At 40.0% G+C, this 7,616-nt stretch overlaps 1 protein-coding gene across 3 annotated transcripts in view; it reads right to left on the bottom strand.

Annotated features, from left to right (window-relative positions):
* The window catches only part of LOC129777750 (xenotropic and polytropic retrovirus receptor 1), a 73,937-nt gene that overhangs the window by 48,050 nt on the left and 18,271 nt on the right, over positions 1-7,616 (bottom strand). Inside the window, exon 1 of one of the 3 annotated variants that reach the window (XM_055784255.1) lies at positions 1,075-1,497. The exons of 1 other annotated variant lie outside the window; for it this stretch is intronic. The gene's annotated coding sequence lies outside the window, so the exon portion shown is untranslated. Of the gene's footprint in view, positions 1-856; positions 1,018-1,074; positions 1,498-7,616 lie in introns of those variants that run through there. One more of the 3 variants, XM_055784336.1, reaches the window with a different exon arrangement.

Below are 7,616 nucleotides of genomic sequence, written 5' to 3'. Positions count from 1 at the left end.
ACAGTCTGTGTTTTTGTTTGCTCTTACAGAAGATGGAAAGCAGGACATTGACCTTTGCCAAAAGCGACATTGGAATGAAACTTGACCGAGATAATAGAGATAGTAATACTCCCAAGATTATTATTATTATTATTGTCAATTGTATTTATGGTAAGTTTGGACGTTTGTTTCGTTCTTTTTTTTTGCGGCAGCATGCAATCAGCAGTTCCGATTCAATTAAATGGTCGTTTCCCTGTATGCATTCGCTCACGAGAGTCTACTTGTTGATTGCCATTCCATTGTGCTAAACGTTCAAGGATTCATCTTTTTCAATCAATCTTAACCGTTATTTTCCCCTGCTTGTTGGTATGTCATAAAATAAATTTAATGCGAATCTTAAACAATTTTACAATAGATTGAAACGACATAAAACATATACGATTCCAGGAACGCGCATTCGTAACACACGCTCCCTTATCAGCACATAAAGAAACAGCCAAGAGTAAGGTCTGTTTACATTAGAACGATGAGAGCAAGATAGGCCACTAGCAACCAATAAATCCACACCAACGAGAGATCCTGTCCGTTTGAAACCAGTTTAGTGGATGTTTGTTTACCACCAGCATCGATAGAAATCGCAGTTCGCTTCTCCCACTCACATATTGTATCTTGCAGTGGAAAGAGTTGCTAAGCAGCTGTCCGATTGAATGAAACAATCAAACCTGAATTGCTCTGTTATCAGGTCGAAAAGGAATACGATTAAAAGCAACAAGAGATAACTCTGAGCGAGATGATAGAAGAGTGCTGTCCTTGTGTCAGAATACGATAGAAAACGAAAATAGTAGAGACAACATTAGATTCCTAGCAGCTGTAGTACCTAAAACCCGGCCTCGTGTCGCAAGGGTTTAGCAACCTCGGTTAGACGATATGACTTCTGCTTGCAAAATTGCTGAGCTCGACATCAGAGACGATAACAAACAATCCTACGATAATGTCCAACTGCAGGACTGATAAAATCCGTGTCTGTACTGCTCCGCTAGCTTGTATCATTGCATTTTTGCATATCATTACACCGGGCGCCCTATAGTTACTAACCCACTGTGCTCTGCTTTTCTGTTGCCGTGCGGAAGAAACAGACGTCTCCTGCTCTCCAAACAAACCATCGAGTTCCTGCTCGAGATCCGGATTCCAACTTTCAGGCTAAACAAACTTCGAACACACGAACGATTACGACTTCATTGACAAGAACTGTTCAATCAGTTAATCGGTGAAGATGATGGGACCACACGCGAAGTTCCATTCAATACACTATGGTAATATCACAATCCTGCACACGGGAAATTTCCGTTTCCTTAGCAGAAAACCATTAAAGGCATCGTCATCACAGACACAACAAGAACACAAACACACAAAACGAGTAGAACAAGTGATTGCGAAACGAAAACTATTTGCAACCGCACGCGGATAAGTAACGACCAAACACAACGGGATAAAGGAGACGACTGTTGACAATCTGTCAAAAATTACAGATTCCGTTAGTACACAACCGAAGGGTACGGGACAAAGAAGAAACATTACAACAAATCGAAAGCAGGGGCGTCCATAGCCGATTGCACAATCGACGTTTGAAATTCGAGCAGTTGTTGTTCGATAAATACCCCCTTCAGAGTTTTATAAAACTAGCTGGCCCGATGAACTTCGTCCCACCCACAATTGATATTTTCATTTAAATAATTTCGGACACTCAAGTTCCACAGAAATTATTTTTCTGTAAAGCGCCCCATACACGCACAAACCTATTGTACGAATTTATTGACATTACTATTGAAGGTTGTCCACAGACGTAAAATATTATGGCGTCACAGTCATATTTGTGCAATGAAATTGAATCATTTGGGGATGATATGGAAGTCGGTCCTGAATATTGTGCAAGGCTGGCTATTGACGTTCAATATTTCATCGCAAGTACTTGTTCGAACCTGACACTTGATATCACACAATGCCGGGAGTGAACGATTAGTCTCAATAAACTCGAGAATAAAATTCCCGTCGGCGTTTCTGATGGCCATCGCGACACACGCTTCCTCAAAACAGTCTGTGAAATTTTTTAGGATAACACTCATTTCACACCCGAGACGATGTAAATGTAAACATGAGATTTGACATTAACTGACATCGTATTGCACAACGTCACACATAGATCATGCAATATTGTAAGCGTTGCACAATAAATATCTAAATTTTTTGATATCATACAATATATTGTACAACATTTCAATATCTGAAACACACCCTCAATATTATTTCACAACCACCTATGTTGTGCAATAATATTGTAGATGTATGGGCCGCTTAAGTGGTATATAATTTTCTTTCTGCCATATGGACCTAATGTAAAGTGACCAGATGGTCAGAGGTCTAACGCGGGACACAAAAAACGAAACGTTATGTATATACGTTAAGTGAACATAAACCATAGTTTAGCGAGTCTAATCTGATTAGTATTATTTCATTCTGAGTATCGGCACTCAGTTGTGATTTTTCGATGGTTTAGATTTTGTTTACGCTCGAAAATCACTCGCTCAATCAGAGAATTTACGCCTGGCAAGCACGACTTAAATTCTACAATTTTCTTCAAATTACCGAACGGAATGCTCGTACATTCCAATTAATTTTTCATCGACACAAAAAAAAAGGACTAATTTCGGATGGCGATGAAAGATAATTTATAGGAACAAATTTTCTTTAAATTTTACGTTTCTTAAGTCTACAACAAAAATGATTCAAGGCTGTTGATTCGCAGCAGCAGCACTGTCAAGCAACTTGATGATTTTACCATACTGCAAGCTCCACCCCGCAGTGAAGGAGTTGGACATCCTGAGGCACTTTGTGTCCGCCAGATATAGCCGATCTGGTATTTACAATATCATCTCTTTGCCGCTCCTTAAGCCGGGAGATCGAAGCAGCCGTGGAGAAGAATCTGGTCAAAATGGACATTTTTATGCGGAAGCGTCTGACGAAAACCGGCCGTATCTGAGCAGCAGGCAATCACCCAGAAGGAGTAGCTTGAGGTGCTGGTGAAAAACTCCTTTTCGTACTCATAGTGAAAGACGAGACGTACTTGATGCTAGAATTCAACGAATGGCAGGGGACCGGGTACTTTACGTTCCCCAGGTAAGCAATGATGTCGAATATTTTATTCGCATCAAGTTCTCGAAGAAGGTCCTTCTCTGACAGACGTGAAGGGAATGTTCAAGCCGCTATTCTTTCGAGTCATATGGTGAACGGGGAGATATATAGTACGAAGTGCTTGCCGGAGTTGGGAAGGTGATTTGGTGTTTATGCCGAACCTAGGATCAGCCCATTATGCCAAAAGATCACTGGAGGATGGATCGACTGGAGATAAACATTGTCGCGAAGACCACCAACCTTCTCAACATTCCCCAGCTGCGCCCGATAGAAAACTTTTGGGCGAATGGTCAAAATGGAGAGACAGACGACCCCAAAACCACGAAAAGGTAAAATAACACCCCGATATAAATCTTTTCATCGGCCATGGTTCAGGTTCCGGCCAACTTCCGTAAGACCGCCCAGTGCTTCATTTATGATACTTCATCAAACAACTTTGCCTCTTCCTGTCGAGTATACACTACTACTTCCGGCTTATTTAAAACGTTAAGCCCTGACCGAGCTAGAGGACCAAAGATGATCTTTTCGTCTGACTCACGTTGGTTCCAGCGGATCAATAGGATACTTTTATTAAAATCATTTTCCAATTTTGTTGCTGTCGCTTCCAGTTGACACTCTCTAAACAAAAAGCCTAATGTCGGTGCGATGAAACCAGCTCAACGTATTAATTTTGGATGCATTAGAAGCGCTCTTGAACAGTCTGCCAAATAAAAGTTTTTTTTTAATTCATCCATTTAAGAAAATCAACATGATCAAATTGTGATATTGAAATATATTGATATCGCGGGACATTTTCGTTTCTTTTGCCAAATGCGGGACGTTTCGCGGGACGGAATCTTACGCGGGACATTTTGTTGAAATGCGTGACAGTCTCGCGTAACGCGGGACGTCTGGTCAGTTTAACCTAATGACTAACATACATCAAACCTGATACTGACTGACTCAAATCCGTTGCTCCTTTCTCGAGTTAAATCGTGAGGAACGGACACCAAATCATTTTTATTTGTATAGATATATCGGGTTTGGATATCAATAAAATTCTTTATTCATGTGAAAGTACATTTGATGTCATTGTGTATGGAACTCGATTTCTTTTGCATGACCACCACGGTCACGCTTGCAAAAGTCCAGATGCTGAACCATATTTTCTACGTTTTTCAAGCATAAATCGGCCGGTACTGCTGCAATTTTACGTCCGCTATTCGTACGAAGTTCATCAATCGTCGCTGACTTGTTGGCATAGACCATATGTAGAGAAATGTATATAAGGGCAGGCCTTGGAATATCTTAGGAACAGATAATTTTTTTTTTAAATACATTCCAATATTACAGATGGAAACAGAAATGCGTGCTATACCATCGTTTTGTTGTGAACAAATCGAGCGCTCTCGGTTAGCGAAAGAATGGAAATCGTGGAAAGGCACTCTCGAGTTTTACTTTGAGGCTCATAATATTGATGACCAGAAGATAATGCGAGCCAAGATGTTCTACCTTGGTGGTCCGCAGTTACAACGAGTTTTTGCTAACCTACCCGACACGGAAAAATTTCCTATGGTCGCTATCGAGAAACGTTGGTATGATCTCGCGGTTGAAAAACTGGATAATTTCTTTAAACCAGTGAGACAGGATACGCTTGAAAGACATCGTTTACGAGCGATGAAGCAAAACAAGGATGAACGCTTTGCGCAGTATGTACTCCGTTTACGACAACAAATATCTGAATGTGGTCTCGAGAAGTATCCAGTAGAAATTTCAAACGGTTTTAACTGAAATTACTCTGATAGATGTCATTGTGCAAGGATGTTTATCTAACGAATTGCGCAGTCGGATCTTGAAGAAGGATCAAACTCTTTCACAAATCGAGGCTTTAGGAGCTATGATTGAAAGTGTTGAGGAACAAGTTAAGAGTCTGTCTAGCTCTCAACTAAATGATGAGAGAGTTTATCATGTTGAGGAGCGAAAAATTGGAGGATTGCAGGTTCCAAAGTTTGATGAACCAATTCACCGTACTGTAAAAAATTCAATGATCCACAGCAACCAAAATCAACATGATCGTGTAGCGTGTTTCAGTTGTGGAAGACACAGTCATTTTTCAAATTCTCCACATTGTCCTGCGCGTAATCAGGAATGTAGGAACTGTAAAATGCGAGGTCATTTTGAGACAGTGTGTCGTAAAGGAAAGAAACGCATTCCATTTGTTCAGAAAGATAATAAGCCATTGAAGAAAGTACGGCTTGTTGAATCCACTGAAACGAAATCTCATACAGAAGTTGAAAATATTGAGCCTGATAAGACCTATTATGCTTTTTACTCCGGAAACAAGTCTAATTTGATTTCGTGCTGCATTGGTGGCGTGGACCTGGACATGTTGGTGGATTCCGGAGCCGATTGCAATTCGATTACACCGGAGGCTTGGAACCTGTTGAAGGCTGCTGGTATCAAAGTTTATTCGTCAACAAAAGGTTGTGATCGGAAATTGAAAGCTTATGGAAGTGAAAATTTGTTGAGTATTTCCGGAACTTTCGTTACTGACATTTGTGTGAAACGTAAATGTGTGGAGGCAGAATTTTTCGTTGTGCCTGGTGGTCAGCAATGTTTAGTAGGTGACGAAACATCGAAGCAATTAGGCATACTTAAAATTGGATTAGATGTCAATAAGATCACGGAAGATGTGAAGCCATTCTCAAAGATTTCTGGTGTACAAGTCAAAATATACACAGATCCCGACATCAAACCAGTTTTTCATTTGAAGGAAATTGAACAAATCTAAAGCCATACAGCACATGGTCCGGACGTCGTGCAAGACGGCGGTATCATGTACGACTGCCAATAGATCTGGCTCCAAAACCTTGAGCTGATTATCGTCGACTTCCTTGAACTTAATCATCAACAGCGGGATGATGCATTTGCGATCAAACATAGAAATTAATATTAAATAAGAAAATTATCTTATATAGAAAATAATAAACTTACCTTTCGGCCATATTGCGAAATGTTTACTAATGTTCACTTTCTGGCATGAATGCCAGGTGCAAAGATTGATCCGCGTTGCTTAATTTTTTTAATGTGTCTCAGGCCTAAAATTCATTGATTCATTCCATCGGGGTTGATGATATAAAAAGAATGACAAACTCGGCTGCACAATTTAAATAGAAAATACATATGACACGGATTTTCACTGATTTGAAAATGAATGAATAAAAATTACAATAAAAAATTATAGGAGGTTGTGTCCAAGATACGACCGCATTGTAGACGTAGAACTACGCTGTTATTTTTTATAAGTCGCGTGTTTATACCTTCGGATTTTATTCTATAATGCTGTGAAGTTTTAGAAACAACTGCTTAGTAGAATAATCTCTGAAATGGTTTCTTCATTGTAGAATCAGTTGACGATAATTGATTGATGATTCATTCTTGCCCTCGCAAAAATAATACACTAGCTGATCGCATGTCGCCATTTATTTCATGTCAATGCATTGAAAATTTACCTCGAACGCTATTCCGGTGGCCTTTTTCGCAATTGTCATAAACTCGGCTACAGTCGATTATATACATGTTGCACCAGCACCATTGTTCCACATCTCATAACTACATCAATATATCTTTGGCACCGCATGAAAATAACAACAATGACAACACTTGTAAGTATCAAATATCATGCTACATGTTATTTAGTATCGCCTCTAAGGAACCGCACCTCTAGGCATCGTTCGTACAACGTAAACCAAGCGCCAAACAAGCGTTCGCCATAGCGTGCATACAGAGCCCTACATTGGTGGCTTGAAACTACTAGGAATATAAACACTTCTCATAATTTTGCGCTATTCTCAAAAGAAACGCTTCTGTTAATATTACTGGCTTCGAAAAAAAAGTTGCATTACTTTCTCATGCTCGAGAGAAGCGCAGCTGTCACCCTTAGTGGAGGAAGTTTTGCTACTGGCAAGCGAAACGTAATCACATACAAAATTCCAGAACGACATTTACTTTCTTGGTGACTAAACAAGCGAAATAAACTCTTTTTGTCAACAACCTCAACCTCGAAAACAGTAGCAATGCTTCATTATCAATATTAGCGCAAGTGCAATCTTAGTTAAAGACAGTTTTGCAACTGGCACGCGAACCCAAATAACTTATAACATTCCAGTAAGACATTCAAGATACTTGGTATTCACCAAATTATTTTTTGGTGCACAATATTAACACCTGCTTCGCCATAACATCAGTTTAATGCATTGATGCATTCTCAAAGGCACCAACGAAGCCCTTATGATGACGGAAAACAGACAATGTTAACTGCTTGGAAATAAACTGAATTATGCCACACAGCTTGTACTCTGCTGTAGCACCCATCGATGTGAATTCGCTGATGAGTTTTTCAAGAGCGACCGCCTTCACCACCTGCGGGGGGTGCTTGATTTTGGTTGCTGCCTGGGTAACAGCGTTTA

This window comes from Toxorhynchites rutilus, chromosome 1, assembly GCF_029784135.1.
Source record: "Toxorhynchites rutilus septentrionalis strain SRP chromosome 1, ASM2978413v1, whole genome shotgun sequence".
In the NCBI taxonomy this organism is placed as follows: Eukaryota; Metazoa; Arthropoda; class Insecta; order Diptera; family Culicidae; genus Toxorhynchites; species Toxorhynchites rutilus.
This window is presented reverse-complemented; position numbering and strand designations above follow the sequence as displayed.